Source organism: Hibiscus syriacus, unplaced genomic scaffold (assembly GCF_006381635.1).
Source record: "Hibiscus syriacus cultivar Baekdansim isolate YM2019G1 unplaced genomic scaffold, ASM638163v2 tig00111207_pilon, whole genome shotgun sequence".
Taxonomy (NCBI): Eukaryota; Viridiplantae; Streptophyta; class Magnoliopsida; order Malvales; family Malvaceae; genus Hibiscus; species Hibiscus syriacus.
In genome coordinates, this window is record NW_024063019.1 from 3,705,576 (window position 1) to 3,720,052 (window position 14,477).

A 14,477-nucleotide genomic window follows, 5' to 3' on the forward strand; every position below is an offset into this window, starting at 1 on the left:
TCTTGACTTCATATTTGGTAACTTCATATTTCCTTGAATCATCATGAGGATGGTGGGATAGTTTTTCCTTCAAATCGTTTATTTGCAAATTGGAGAGTGGCAATTTCTTATCAAGATTGCAAAGATACTTATCCTCGCAACTCAATACATCAATTCCACGTTTTTGTATCGTCCCTCCAAATAGTAAATAAAAGTTAGTAGGTAAATCAATAACAAAAGAGTTAGAAAGATTAAACCTTGGATGATACTTGATGATATCATTGGGTACCACTTCCTTCTTTGAAACATGATGATGCTCGATCATCAATGTGTTTGACATGTTTCTGGAAGTACTCTTCACGTCATCCTGCAACAATGAAAATTCAAGAATAGAAGAAGAATTGTTAGGGGTGTTAGTGCAAATTGAAATTTGACACTCTTTTTCTTTTGCACAAACAATTTCTTTTTCAAGCTCTTTATTTTCACTCTCGTTCTCACTTTGGACTCCAACATTTCTCTCATCAATTTTTCTATTGCTCTCAATGTCGGTTTCAACTTTCACTTCTTCTTTTTTTTTGCAAACACTTTCTTTTTGTAGTTGTTCTTGCAATTGTGTTTCTTTGACGAAATTGTCAACACACTTTTGAAGACAAGATAGACTTTCGGGATTAAAACATGCAAAATTCCTTGGCTCTCTTCTCGTTGAACTTTTGACATTTCTTCTTGTTAGAAAATTGGAATCCTCCTGGTAAGATCTTCTGCTACAATTGGGTATAGAACTAGAACAGGATTGAGTGTCGTCTCTCCTCTTGATTTCGCCTCTGATCTTCGGCGGAGGTGTTTGTGAACAAGAACGTTTTTCGATTATACGATCCATCGTCTTTATGATTGGGTTGAGATTTTCTTTGAGCAAACTCCTCAATTCTCGACTGAAATCTTGAAATTGAGAATTTGATAAAAAATCTCGTTCGTTATCTCCTGTATAATCATTTGGTCTTGTGTACTTTCGAGACATAATGAAAAGAAATAGGTTAATAAAAATCAAAATAAATGTCACTAACATAAAAAGAATCTCACCAATACACTCCAAAGAAAACTTTGAATGTCGCTCAACACTCTTGTTTAACTCGGGATGGCTTTTTACCCTTGGTGTTCACTCTTGCCTTTTACCGCTCAATTCTCTTTATTTCAAGTCCTAAAATGACTTTACTCAAAACCGTATCAAGTAGATTTTACTCGATGTGCGTCGGCTACAAAAAAGGTTAGTAGGAATGGAAAACAAAAATATACAAAGGTGTCTTAGAAATAGAAAGAAAAAAAATGTTACTTACACACGTTACTTCACAACCTTTCTATCACCACAATCAATCAAAGGCTTTCTTTGAATGGCTCGGTGATAAACTTGTTGATGAATGCTTCGACTTCTCTTTCTTTTGCTGATTTTCGATTTTTTTTCACTTGCAACTTTCTTGAACTTCTTTTTGTATTTTTTTTTGTATTTTCGTTGACGTTGCTTCTTCCACCAAAAGATATGATTACCGCAAGATACGATAATCTCGCTTGATGTACGGTGCTTCTTCCAACTAGCTCTGATACCAAATGATACGATCAGATCTTCCTTATCGAATTATTGTGGATATAGGAAAGAAGCAAAACAACCTGCATAAAATAAATGGTAACAAATGGATAGTTTAAGGTGGTAAATGTTATGGTAAATGGTCGTTTTAAGGGATGGTAGCGGAAGATGTTTGGTTGTGGTTATGAAATGGTTTACGAATTAACGGAATGGTAAATATGATAGTATCTTAAGGAAGACTCAAAGAAGAACCAATGTTAAAGAACAAAGACCCAGACTTTATATTGCTCCAATAAGGGATGGTAAATAAGGAATGGATAGTATCTTAGAATAACCAAGGAAGAACCAGTGCTATAAAGAGCAAAGACCCAGCCTTACAAATCATTCTAAGGGGTGGTAACAAGGAATTTGACCCACTATCTATATAGAGATAGGAACCAGAATTATCATAATGAAAGGAATTGACGCCACAAGTAACAAGTTACTTGTTTGGTCGATAAAAAGTCACAAGGACTTAAACAAGAGAATAATCTCACTTAATTCATCATAATGAGCTCTCTTCTAATGCAATATGAAAGCCTATTTATAGGACTTAGAAGTGTTTGGCCGAATTCTTCAAGTTGTTGCTAAGTGGAGACAAGCATCTTGCTTTGTTGGCATGGACATGGGCTGTTTTGTAGTGCAATTTCGTGTAGGACGTGCAGCAGCAATTTGGGAGTGTATTGTCTTCATTTAAAGCTTAATTTGAGTAGATAATTAACAAAACAAGGGCTGGTGGTGTTGAGTTGTCATTTGTGCACTTCCAGCCGAAATTCCCTACACAAGCTGCCCCACAATCTGTCATGAGTTGTTGGTGAGTTGTCATGTTTCCTTAATGCTCCAACAAGCTGCCAATTGTGTGTAATGCTCCAATAAACCTTGCTGCCATGTTTGTGAGCTGGATGTGTCTTCTAAGGGCTCCACTAGACTGTCCTAACATGTGGCATGTTCTCCATTAAGGCCTCTCAAGCATAAGTCCCTTGAAGGAGATGAATAGCTACAAATCCCGTACTTATTTCCAGCCTGCACTGTCTTCAGTAATTTGGCCATATCTCGAGCTCCACATATCAGATTGATTTGATTCAAAGTGTGTTGGAAAGCTAAGAGATAGTGAAAAAAATGTTAAGAAGACTTTATCACCCAAATATGCTTGGAACATGTGCAGAAATGGCGATCAATATGGGTGACGTGATCTGTCCACTGGATAAAATAGGTGCACTGCCATATCCTTTACATTTAACATGCAAATGTATGCATAAATGAGTAAATATATTATAAAATAAGGAATAACTTCCTTATAATCAACAAGGTAGAACGTCCATGATGTGATAAAATAATGGATAAAACTGGTGCTAGTCAGGATCACATCACATCATCTCCTATCCAATTTGGCGCCAACATGAAGGGACACAAGAGCTATTCGGCCAAGGGTTATCACCCTCCATTTAAACTGAACCATCATCTCTATTTTGTAATTAATCATGTCTCTATAGGAAGGCACAAGGCTGGCTGAATCCCCTTGTAACCATTCGGCCATGCCTCTCCATTTCCTATAAATAGGAAAGCATACATCATTTGTAATCAGACCTTAAGTCCTTGTGACTTTTAATGACTTATCAAGTATTTTATACTTGTGGCGTCAACCCGTTTTCACTTTGATACTTCTGGTTCCTAGTTCTTATAACTAGTGAGTCAAAGTCCTTAACAGCACCCCTTGAAGAAGAAATATAAAGTATGGTTCTTTGCTCTCTATAGCATTGGTTCTTCTTTGAGACTTCTTCAAGATACTATCCTCACTACCATCCCTTTTGTTTCATCGCCATAATCATATCCATATCTACCATCTTCCGCTTCCATCATTTATTATTTAAATAGCCTACCTATTTCACCCATACGTTTTGATAGAAGGCATTTCTGCCTTATCGATTGATTGTAGATCTAGGAAGGAAGCAAAATAACCTACATAAACCTACATAAGATAACGGTAAGAAATATATAGTTTAAGGTGGTAATCAGGATGGTAAATGGTCGTATTAGATATGAGAGATGGTAGCGGAAGATATTTGGTTGTTGATGTGAAATGGATAACGAGATAATGGAATGGTGAAAATGATAGTATCTTAGAATAACCAAGAAAGAACCAGTGCTATAATGAGCAAAGACCCAGTCTTACAAACCGTTCTAAGGGGTGGTAATTTAGGACTTTGACCCACTATCTATAAGGAGATAGGAACCACAAGTATCAAGGTGAAAAGGAATGACGCCACAAGCATAAGCTTGATAAGTCGGGTTTGACGCCACAAGTAACAAGTTACTTGATAAGTCGATAAAAGTCACAAAGGACTCAATAAGAGAAAAACTCTCAAGTTTTAATTCAAATTCAATGTTGTCTTACAATGCAATATGAAGGTCCATTTTATAGGACTTGAAATACAAAGCTGAAAAATTATAATATGCATGGCCTAGTCGTGCTTGATGATGTGGCACATAACTAATCTTAATTTGAACATAATTTCATGCATGAAATCGATCAAATGTTGAGGAAGTGTGCTCTAGCCGAATGTTCCATTATGATTGGTTGAATGGTGCTTTGTTGATGTGGCAACCTTTAGCATATAATCCAAAAATATTTTGAGCTCAATATCATGCATAAATTCGGCCAAAGGTGGGAGTAGTGAGTCTTGGCCGGATTCTTCAAGTTGGTGGAACAAACACCTTGCTTTGTCATGCACATGGGCTGTCTAGTGGAGATAAGCATTATGCACATGGGTTGTTTCTTTAGTGCAGTTATGTGTAGAATTTGTAGCATCAATTGGCGTGTAATGTCTCCATTATAAGCTTAACTAAGTGGGATTATATTTAACAAAGACAAGTTGGTGGTGATCTTAGTTGGTGTGGTGTAATTCCAGCAAATTAATTCTCCAAAGTTGTTCCACGATCTGCCTTAAATTGCTGAATGGTTTTGGTGAGTTGTACTTGCTCCTTAATGCTCAACAAGCTACCAAAATGTGCCATACTTTAATACCCATTGTTGCCGTGTTTTGTGAGCTGAAAAAGCTCCACTAAAATCGTCCATTATGGGCATATCTCTTGATGTTCCTACAAGTGCAAATAAACAAGTATATTAAAGATATGGTGCTATTTATAAAACAATATACTTGCATGTGCTTAAAATGGTGAGCTTTGACTTCATGTTTATTATCTTGAAACAACATCACCTACACGTGAAAAAATGCTAAAAGTAATTACTAATGCAATAAACTACACAATGATATGTTTGTCATGTGAATCAACACGTGAAAGTTACAAGTATTAAAATGAATGCATGGAATCACACGAATGTATGTTTGCTTATTATTTAAATATGCTTAGATGGATGCAAATGCAAATATAACAATGATATGCATGTCGGGTGAATGTTTAAACAACATGTGAACTTATTTTAAAACCTAGGAACTAAGATGAATGCAAATTAGCTACATGAATGATATGTATGATGTTTATTGAAATATGCTTGAATGCGTAGCACGTGAACATCTTAAATGCTAAGATGAAATGCAAAACTAATATGAGATAATAACATACTTGAAATGATTTATTGAACTAATTAAAAACCTGATATGCATAACTATTCTAACATGACATCTAATGCATAAATAAGTAAATAGATAATAAAATAAGGAAGAACTCCCTTAGAGTTAACAAGGTAGAATGTTCTTGAAGTGATCATGTGTTGAAAAAGTTTGGTCCTTGGCATGATCACATCATCCTCCCTTTCTTTAGAGCGATTTGTCCTCAAATCGAAGTAGTTTCTTATTGAAGACCTTCTTGATATAGGAGAGATTGGATCTTCATGCTTCTCCCCAATGGATGATCCACTCAAATTGTCCAACCTCTTGCCTTCAAATGTGATATCTTTGCGTACTTCAATGAGGAGACACAATGTTAGTTTCACACCGTCGTGGTGGATGGATTTGTTGTACCAATCAAACTCAAAATGACAAATATTCTTATCATCATAAATTGGTTGGATAACACCACTTAAGTGAATTAAATTGCTGTAAAATAAATCAAAGTTAGTGAATGAAAAACTATTAACACAATGAATAGAACTAGCAAACCATGCTGGATGTTTAATGGGAGTTGGTTGTTGCATTGTTTTCATGATTGGCAATACACTTGGAAGGTCAGTGAACAAAACTTTTGGCACTTCAAGTGACGTTTCTTTTGGAACATCGAATTGTGTTTTCTTTGAATCTTTATCTTGAAGTGATATGTATCTTGGACTGTCCTATAAAACAAAAGAATTAATTGGAAGAAAAGAGTTGTTAGGTAAATCATGCTGTCCATTATCCCTTTCCTTTCCCATGTTTTTCGTATCAATCTAATTTTCCTCTTGTTCTACTTGTTGTTCTTGCAAGACTTCTCTAACAGTTTCATTTACAGTGGTTCTTATCTCCTCAAAACGTTTTTCTTCAAGGGTTCTTTTCATGGCCTTCTTTTCTTTCTCTCATTCTTCTACTCGTGACTTAAGGATCACTTGGCATTCTTGGACTTGATTTAGAAGCATAGGCGCCAATATGATCTTTTTTCCTTGATGTTGGAAAGAATACTTGTTAGAAAGAATACTTGTTGGAAAATCTATCATAAGTAGCCTTGTCAAATTGCCAATGACTCCTAATATAATGTGGCTTGCACTCATGGGTACCACATCACAAAGAACTTCATCATTGTATATTCCAATCGAAAAAGAAATAACAACTTGTTTGGTTACCTTGGCTTCTCCCACATCATTGAGCCACTAAAATTTGTAGGGATGAGGATGTTTAGACGTTTTTAAGCCCAATTTTTCCACTGTGTAAGTGCTTGCAACGTTTGATGTGATCATGCCAAGGACCAAACTTTTTCAACACATGATCACTTCACGTTTACCACTCTTCACCCTCTCTTTTGAGTCATTCACTTGTGCAGGTTGTTTTGCTTCCTTCTTAGATCCACAATCAATTTGTTAAGGTACAAATGCCATACATTACATGGAATCATGTGTTACATTTGAATGTTACTTATTATTTATTCATGAACTTGAGCATTGTAACATATATACATTTTGTATTTAGTGGAAGGTACATTTAAGGCAATACAATGGACAGTTCACGTCACTCATATTGATCGCCACTTTTGAACATGTTACAAGCATCTTTGGGTGATGAAGTCTCTTAACATTTCATCCCCTATCTCTTATATTTCCAACACACTTTGAATCGTATCAATCCGATATTGGGAGCTTGAGATATGCCCAAATTACTGAAGACAGTGCAGGCTGGAAATAAGTACGGGATTTGCAACCATTCATCTCCTTCAAAGGATTTATGCATGAGAGGCATTAATGGAGACATGCATGGACGAAAAAAAGAGTATTAAAATGAATCAGAACATTTTTTAGAAGGTGCAAGGTTTCATTCAAAGGCTTTTAAGTTCATCCATTCATGCATATTCATGCAAGAAGCCAAATAGGTTCACACAAGGGGTGATGTGATCCGATTCAGCATCAAAAATGGACTTGCATCTCCAACCTTTCTCAATGTTCAAAGGGGGATTTTCTTTAACTTAATCGTTCTTTATACCATAGTTATGATAATGGCTTACATACATTATATTTATAGTTATGATGATGATATTATGAATGTATGAAGTTATTATTATGAACCACATATTTATATCTTATATTACTTAGCTTATAAATGCTTTCTTTTGTAGGTACATGTTCGGCCATATCATGGGAGCTGATTTAAAGCTAGAATTGAAGTCAATGAGCTAGGAAACCTTACATAGGATGACTTGGGAGATCATGAAGAACAAATGGTGAAAAGTTGTCAGCTGACCCTCGAGCTCATAGCTCACTTGAGCTGGACTTTTGAGCTAGCTAGAGACTTCATTTCAGCTGGAGAGTTGCACCATCATCTTCACCACACAGAGCACTACAAATATGGTCTAGGTTAAATTTTGTGAATTCATACCTTTTCGCGAAGAGTTGCCAATCCGAGAAGTGACCTTTCACAAGGAGCTGTCCTATGACTCATCTTCATGCAATTCATCTATGGCCAGCTCATCTTCAGCTCAAACTCATGGGAAGTAGCTCAAATGATGAAAGGTTGTTTCACACAAATGTGACCTTTCATAATTAGTTGCTGCCCCATTGATGCCAAGTCACCTAGACACATGTTTGATGCCAAGTCACGCCTAAGTTGCTGTTCATCTACACACCATGGAAGAGTCCACGACTTAAGCATTCAACACCAACCATGTGAGTGCCACATGACCAGCCACCCATGTGCTTTGCATGTGAATGAATTAGGCGCCAAGATGAAAAGGCTTCTCTCTATTCGGCTTAAACATCATCATGCTTCAAATTGGCGCCAAGATGAAGAGTTATGGGAACCATTCGGCCAAAGACATCTCCCCTCATCCAAACATCATTTATTTTCGTTTTAAGACATGTACTTTGCCGAAAAGGCATCTATTTATTCGGCCAAGCCTTTACAAAACTATAAATAGGCTTTGGCATTCATTTGTAAACTCAACCCTTTGATAATTAAAATCCTTTTGTGAGATTATTCTCTCTTCAAGTTCTTTTCAGAACTATATCGATTAAGCAAGCCTTTTCTAAAGCTCGTGGCGTCATTTCCTCATTGATACTTCTGGTTCCTAGTTTAAATAACTAGTGGGTCAAAGTACTTTCATACCATCCCTTATAGAACTTATAAGAAACGGGTCTTTTCTCCTTTATAGCATTGGTTCCTTCTTAGTTTTATAAGATACAATCTGTCCATCACCATTATCACGCCTATATCATCACCATATTCCATCACCATATCACGCCAATAACATCATCCTTCCATTACCATTTCATCACCATTAAATCATCCTTCATTCATCAACAAGGCATACTTCATCACCACCATTGGAGGCCGAAGTCAACATCACTTGAAGGAGATTTATTCAACACTTCCGCAGCCCATATTTGATAACTATTCTATCCATTTCAAATCTTTCCATTTCTATTTACTTTTCATTTCTTAATTATCATATTACTTAATCAATTCTTCTTCTTTTTGTGCATATTACTTTCAATCCAAGGTGTAGCATTTGGTGTCTCTCCTAGATCGGGAAACAACAAGGTTGCCAACTTCTCCATCATTGAAGAAGCCTGGTTAGCCTCACATCAAGCGGTAATCAGAGCTTTGGTGGATTGACAGTAAAAGTGCTACAACAAAAAGCAACAAGAAAGAAGAAAACAAAAGAGAAAAGAAAAGACTCCTATAACAAATTTGGAGTGCAAAAGAAAGAAAAGAAAAGAAGAAATTCAAAAGCAAAAGAAAAGTGAAGCAAGTTGCAAAGTACACTCAAAGAGAAGCACCATACAATCTGCCCAACATCAAACTTGAAGGAGGTATCCTTGTTGTTTCTTGTGAAGGAAGATAGTAAGTGTTGCAACTTGAGTTGTAAGTCATCTTCACTTATTTACTATTTCATTTCCTTTTCTTTCATCTTTTCTTATTCCATTACCTTATCATCTTTCTTAACTTTTTCTAGCCTATCCTTTATCCTATACCTTAACCATTTCTAAACCGACGCACAAACTAAAGAAACTTGCTCAATCTTGAGTTAGTTCTTTAAAAGGACCCACAAGAGAGAATTGAGCGGTAAAAGGCAAACGAGAGGGTGAGATCAGAAGGGGGATCAGAAAAAGCCAAGGATCATATCCCCGAGTGCAAACACGAGAGTGAGTGGAGTGCAATCTGAAATTTTCTTTGGAGTGATCAAGAGAGGTTTTTGTGAGTGTGCTGGTAAGGTTTTTAAATTACTTTATTTCACTAACCATGTCTCAAAGTCCCCGAGGAAATGCAGGAACACCAAACTTACAAATGCAGGCACTCATTGGTGAAATGATGAGAATGTTTCGTGAAGAGTTCGATGCTCTTCATGAAAAGATAGATCAACGCCATGATTTACCACCAACCCGACATAATGGAGCCAATAGAAGGCAACAACAACCACCCCCTCCAGAAGAAGATGTTCAAGAAAATTTTGATGAGGGTGAACAAACAGCATTCCAAGGCCCTAGACGTGCCATTATTGATGACAATTTGAGCAACATTAAGATCAAAATTCCTCAATTCCAAGGAAAGACTGATCCTGAAGCCTATCTTGAATGGGAAAGCAAAGTGGAACATGTTTTTAGTTGCCATAACTATTCCGAGATGAAGAAAGTAAGATTGGAAGCCATGGAGTTTATAGACTATGCCTTAATATGGTGGGATCAACTTACCCTTAACCGAAGGAGGAATGGAGAACGACCGGTCTCAACTTGGCATGAAATGAAAGGTATTATGAGAAAACGATTCATTCCTGTTCACTATCACCGTGACTTGTTTCAAAAGTTACAGAATCTTAAACAAGGCCATAGGAGTGTGGAGGACTACTACAAAGAGATGGAAGTGGCTATGATCCGAGTCAACATTGAGGAGGATCGTGAAGCAACTATGGCAAGATTCCTTGCTGGACTTAATCCCGAAATTGCCAATACCTTAGAGTTGTATCATTACATCGAATTAGATGAGATGGTACAAATGGCAATGAAGATTGAAAGGCAATTGAAGAAGAGACATACATCTCGTAATGTTGCGCCAACACCATCAAAATGGAGTCCAAACATAAAGAAACCTACTCCTCCTGTTAAAGAACAAGCTGAATCTTCAAAGACTCAACAAGTAAGTAAAGACCCCAACCGAGGAAAGCAAACCACTGAACGATCAAGAGACATTAGATGTTTTAAATGTCTTGGAAGGGGCCATATAGCTACACAATGTCCTAACCGGAATACCATGCTCTTACTTGGAAATGGTGAAATAGAATCAGAACCAGAAGAGGAAGAAGAGGCACCCATTGAAGTCAATGAAGAAATAACTCTTGCTGATCCCGTTGATCAAGGAGAAGCCTTGGTAATTAGAAGGAGTTTGAATCTTCAAGTTGCGGAAGACAATGCACAACGAGAGAACATATTCCATACCCGATGTCATATAAATGAAAAGGTATGTTTTGTTATCATAGACGGTGGAAGTTGTACTAATGTGGCTAGTACAATAATGGTGGAAAAACTTGGTTTGAAAACAATGAAGCACCCAAATCCATATAAGTTGCAGTGGCTCAATGAACGAGGAGAACTCAACGTTAGCAAACAGATGATAGTTCCTTTTTCCATTGGCAAATACAAAGATGAGGTTATGTGTGATGTTGTCCCTATGCACGCTAGCCATCTACTTCTTGGAAGGCCATGGCAATATGACAAAAGGACTATTCATGATTGTTTTACCAATCAATACTCGTTCAGCCATAAAGGAAAGAAGTTTATCCTAACTCCTTTAACGCCTAAACAAGTTCAGAATGATCAAGTCAGAATGAAACAGAGTGTTGAGGCTATGAGGAAAGGAAAAGCAACAACTGTGGAAGAAACTGATCCAAAAACAAGTGCTTATTCTTCAAAGTGCTTGATTCGAGAATGCCTATTGACAAAATGCAAGGTTAAAGATGATTATTCTAACTTTGAACATGCAGATTTTTCCTTTGACTTGCAGGATTTACCAAGAGGCACCAATTGCTAAAAGGAAGATTTAGGAGACGTGACCTTTGGGAACCCAAAAGATGTGTCCATTGAAAAGCAAAAGGACATCAATTTTCATTCAAAGAATGTGTCTTTAGAAGAACCAATGGACGTGACCTATGAGAATCCAATGATCATGCCTATTGGAGTATTAAAAGACACCACTTTTGGGATATCAAGGGACCACAATATTCAAAGCAAAATTACATGGGCATATCTCACTCAAGAGCCTAAAGAAGGGATCCCAATTTCTGACGAAACAGCAACTATGGAATGGAGGAATGTTGAAAAGAAACCACCCTTCGATTTGATGACAAATCGCTTTAAAGAAGGGGGGATGATGTGATCCGATTCAGCATAAAAAATGGACTTGCATCTCCAACCTTTCTCAATGTTCAAAGGGGGATTTTCTTTAACTTAATCTTTCTTTATAACATAGTTATGATAATGGCTTACATACATTATATTTATAGTTATGATGATGATATTATGAATGTGTGAAGTTATTATTATGAACCACATATTTATATCTTATATTACTTAGCTTATAAATGCTTTCTTTTGTAGGTACATGTTCGGCCACATCATGGGAGCTGATTTAAAGCTAGAATTGAAGTCAATGAGCTAGGAAACCTTACATAGGATGACTTGGGAGATCATGAAGAACAAATGGTGAAAAGTTGTCAGCTGACCTTCGAGCTCATAGCTCACTTGAGCTGGACTTTTGAGCTAGCTAGAGACTTCATTTCAGCTGGAGAGTTGCACCATCATCTTCACCACACAGAGCACTACAAATATGGTCTAGGTCAAATTTTGTGAATTCATACCTTTTCGCGAAGAGTTGCCAATCCGAGAAGTGACCTTTCACAAGGAGCTGTCCTATGACTCATCTTCATGCAATTCATCTATGGCCATCTCATCTTCAGCTCAAACTCATGGGAAGTAGCTCAAATGATGAAAGGTTGTTTCACACAAATGTGACCTTTCATAATTAGTTGCTGCCCCATTGATGCCAAGTCACCTAGACACATGTTTGATGCCAAGTCACGCCTAAGTTGCTGTTCATCTACACACCATGGAAGAGTCCACGCCTTAAGCATTCAACACCAACCATGTGAGTGCCACATGACCAGCCACCCATGTGCTTTGCATGTGAATGAATTAGGCGCCAAGATGAAAAGGCTTCTCTCTATTCGGCCTAAACATCATCATGCTTCAAATTGGCGCCAAGATGAAGAGTTATGGGAACCATTCGGCCAAAGACATCTCCCCTCATCCAAGCATCATTTATTTTCGTTTTAAGACATGTACTTTTCCGAAAAGGCATCTATTTATTCGGCCAAGCCTTTACAAAACTATAAATAGGCTTTGGCATTCATTTGTAAACTCAACCCTTTGATAATTAAAATCCTTTTGTGAGATTATTCTCTCTTCAAGTTCTTTTCAGAACTATATCGATTAAGCAAGCCTTTTCTAAAGCTTGTGGCGTCATTTCCTCATTGATACTTCTGGTTCCTAGTTTAAATAACTAGTGGGTCAAAGTACTTTCATACCATCCCTTATAGAACTTATAAGAAATGGGTCTTTGCTCCTTTATAGCATTGGTTCCTTCTTAGTTTTATAAGATACAATCTGTCCATCACCATTATCATGCCTATATCATCACCATATTCCATCACCATATCACGCCAATAACATCATCCTTCCATTACCATTTCATCACCATTAAATCATCCTTCATTCATCAACAAGGCATACTTCATCACCACCATTGGAGGCCGAAGTCAACATCACTTGAAGGAGATTTATTCAACACTTCCGCAGCCCATCTTTGATAACTATTCTATCCATTTCAAATCTTTCCATTTCTATTTACTTTTCATTTCTTAATTATCATATTACTTAATCAATTCTTCTTCTTTTTGTGCATATTACTTTCAATCCAAGGTGTAGCATTTGGTGTCTCTCCTAGATCGGGAAACAACAAGGTTGCCAACTTCTCCATCATTGAAGAAGCCTGGTTAGCCTCACATCAAGGGGGGAAGAATTTCAGCCAAGATACATTCATGAACATTCATCCATAGAAGACAAATCAAACATGTTCACACATGGGAGGAAGGATTCAGCCATGAAGATACATTCATGAAGATTTATTCATTAATTCATCATACATTCACCATTGACCGTACATTGTATTTCCTAAGTGATGAACATTCATCCATGAATGTTCAATCATTAAATCTTGTATGTGCATCCTAGACATCTCTTAGGCCTATAAATAGCTTTCCATTTCATTTGTAAGAACCAATTGATTTTGTTTAATCAAATATTTGTGAGAGTTTCTCTCTTTAGTTCTTAAGTGAACTTTATCGACTTATCAAGCTTATGCTTGTGGCGTCACCCCTATTTATTTCATCCTGATACTTTTGGTTCCTATCTCTTTATAGATAGTGGATCAAAGTCCTTGTTTACCATCCCTTATAGACGCAATATAAAGTCTGAGTCTTTGTTCTTTAACATTGGTTCTTCTTTGAGTCTTCTTTGAGATACTACTTTTCATATTCATCTACATCACCTTCATTCTACTTCCATTACCATACTTCATCATTTCCTTTAAATATATCACCAACTTATATATATTTCTGCTGCCATATTTATCTTTCCATTTCATTACTTCCATTTAACTATTTTTTAGCTTTCTTATTTGTGCAAGATCCTTGTTGCTTTCCTAGATCGAAACAATCAAAGTTACAACCTTGACTTCACCGTCCATCCAAGTGAGGTTAGGTTAAACTACATCATATGGTAATCAGAGCTAAGGTGGATTGCAACAAGAACAAGCAAAAGCAACATCCTACCATTCAATAAAAAGAAAATCAAAAAGAAAAGTGCCAAAAAATATCATCAAGTTAATCCCAACATCAACAAAGGATTCTAAGTGGAAAAAAAACTAAAGAAAGGAAACAAAGAAAGCAAAATGCAAAGAAGTGCCAAAGGTGACAATCAACGTCATTATTCCAACCGATCCTAAAGAAGTCTTCAAGACCTTTAATTGTTTCTTCTAGGTAGGTGGTGAGTATCTTTGCATAGCAAGTGAACCTTTTTGTTTTCTTCCTTTTATAAGACCACCCTTCATTATTTAATCTTTCTACCTTTCTATTTTTCCCTCTACACTAAAGAACTTTTCAGCCGACGTCCATAGCTCTTGAAAGGTCTCGAGTT

General features: G+C 36.7%; 1 long non-coding RNA gene across 1 annotated transcript; it reads right to left on the reverse strand.

Annotated features, from left to right (window-relative positions):
- Positions 1–396: 396 nt before the first annotated feature.
- Positions 397–1,565, reverse strand: LOC120155739. Its single transcript, XR_005518995.1, has 2 exons — positions 1,311–1,565; positions 397–982 (listed from the first exon to the last, which is right to left on the reverse strand). It is a non-coding gene; the product is annotated as an uncharacterized LOC120155739 (long non-coding RNA).
- Between the last annotated feature and the right edge of the window lie 12,912 nt (positions 1,566–14,477).